Genomic DNA, 2,500 nt, shown 5'->3' on the forward strand with positions numbered 1-2,500 from the left:
CCACAACACGTTCATCCTCGGTAAATTTGTTCCTCGTTCGCATACCCGACAGAGCCATACACTAGCCAAAAGATTCCCATACACAATTACTAGCACGCGCGTTGGAAGCGCATGAGAGGGGGTATTGTACACATGTCCACACTCGCTCATAACGAGGTAGCGGTACCACTTTGATGTAAACACGACCCACCCGAGACCCGAGCGAGCGAGCGAGCGAGCGTATGCTTTTTTTCCCCTACCGCGTACCTACCACAGCCTAGCGCCTAGCGCGGAGGAGGCATAACAGGGAGAAAAAAAACTCGGAGCAAGAGAGCGGTCACTACCCGTGTGGTGCTACTACCTGCACTGGTGCGATGCGTCTTACATGGGAGGTATTTCAATGTTCGACACACCGTACTGCACAGGGTTCGCATGGCACACGAGAGAGCGACAATCGCCTTATGCCCCTTCGACGCTCACAACGCACGACCCGACACCACACACTGGAGTACGCACATCTTACCACCACCAGGGGGGTGGTTCGACATGCGAAGCTCACCGGAATCGTATGACGCTCACCCGTCGGGGTTACCCCCTTCCGATGGATGGCCATCCGACTCACTGGATTCGATAGACGTTCGACCCTACCGACAGTAACTTGACCCCACCCGTACGGCATCGTACTACCGAACATCCATACAAGCTTCGCAAGTTATGCCTCAAACTTTTCACTCACCAACTTTCCCCACAATAGTGTAAAACATGGTCATACCAACGTTGCCTCGGCATGGGTATATACCGCACTGGGGGCATCGTTATAGGGGTGCCTTGGATAGACTTGTACCACTAGCCGAGACACCATGCTGGGTCGGGAAATGTTCACGCACCGCAATCGGTACCAGTGCCGGGTGTCGGTCATATTCCGATGGGGGGTAACCCTACTATTGAACTCGTACTTGTACTTGGGCCGTGCCTAAGGTGTTGGTTGTTTCAATAGTTGGTTACTTGTTTCAATAGTTGACATTTTTTCAATAGTTGAACTTTTTTCCAACAGTTTCAGTTTTCCCGTAGGTAAAGATGATGATGTGTGACCAATGTGTGAATGTGTTGTTTTTTTTTTCAATAGTCATGTACGCGCCGTTGTCGATGTTATACACACTGCGTACTGCGGGTGAGAAATAAAACAAACTGTTGTGCTGTGCTGTGCTTGATGTTGGCTTGGTGTTATTGTATTATCGAATTGGACTTAATACCAGTGCCGGGCCGATGCACACACTGCGTACTGCGAGTGCTGGCTCGCGCAGTGACAAATTAAACAAACTGTTGCGCTGTTGTGTTGTGTGCGCTGTGTGGGGGAGACTTTTCATCACACTTGACACGCGCATTCTTACCCTCGATGTTGCCTTGGTGTTATTGTGTTATCGAATTGGACTTAATATCAGTGCCGGACTGTTGCGCTGTTGTGTTGTGTGCGCTGTGCGGGGGACTTTTCCAACACTTGACACTTTGCATTCCGGGACGTGGACGCTTTCCGGGTCTTGGTGTTATTGCCGACGGGGCAGCGTTATACACACTGCGTACTGCGAGTGCTGGCTTGCGCAGTGAGAAATTCAACAAACCGTTGCGCTGTTGTGTTGTGTGCGCTGTGTGGGGGACTTTTCCAACACTTGACACTTTGCATTCCTGGACGTGGACGCGTTCTGGGTCTTAGTGTTATGGTCGACGGGGCAGTGTTTTACACATTGCGTACTGCGGGGGTTGGCTCGCGCAGCGCTGTTGTGTGCTGTATGCTGGGGGGACTTGGACGCTTTCTGGGACTTGGTGTTATTGTCGGCGGGGCAGTGTTTTACACATTGCGTACTGCGGGGGTTGGCTCGCGCAGCGCTGTTGTGTGCTGTATGCTGGGGGGACTTGGACGCTTTCTGGGACTTGGTGTTATTGTCGGCGGGGCAGTGTTTTACACATTGCGTACTGCGGGTGCTGGTGTGCGGGTGTTGTGCACTTGAGACTTGTCATTCCAGGACATGGAATAGTTTCACACACACGTACGATTGCATACTACCAGGCGCAAAGCGATTTAATGAAAAAAGAGAGAAGCCGCCAGCGCGGACAGCACTAAGCTACCACGGTGGGACTTCTCTCTTACGGAACACGACGCACCCGGGCAAGACTGCGCAAGCTACTGTGCCGCGCCGATGCTGATGGGGCAATGTTACACGTACTGCGCGCTGGGTCGCGCAGTGAGAAATTGAACAAACTGTTGTGTGCTGTATGCTGGGGGGACATGGACGCTTTCTGGGACTTGGTGTTATTGCCGACGGGGCAGTGTTATACACACTGCGTACTGCGGGTGCTGGCTCGTGCAGAGCTGTTGTGTGTTGTGTTGTGCACTTGAGACTTGTTGTTCCGGGACATGCAATGATTTCACACACACGTACGATTGCATACTACCAGGCGCAAAGCGATTTAATGAAAAAAGAGAGAAGCCGCCAGCGCGGACAGCACTAAGCTACCACGGTGG

This window comes from Toxorhynchites rutilus, unplaced genomic scaffold, assembly GCF_029784135.1.
Source record: "Toxorhynchites rutilus septentrionalis strain SRP unplaced genomic scaffold, ASM2978413v1 HiC_scaffold_70, whole genome shotgun sequence".
In the NCBI taxonomy this organism is placed as follows: Eukaryota; Metazoa; Arthropoda; class Insecta; order Diptera; family Culicidae; genus Toxorhynchites; species Toxorhynchites rutilus.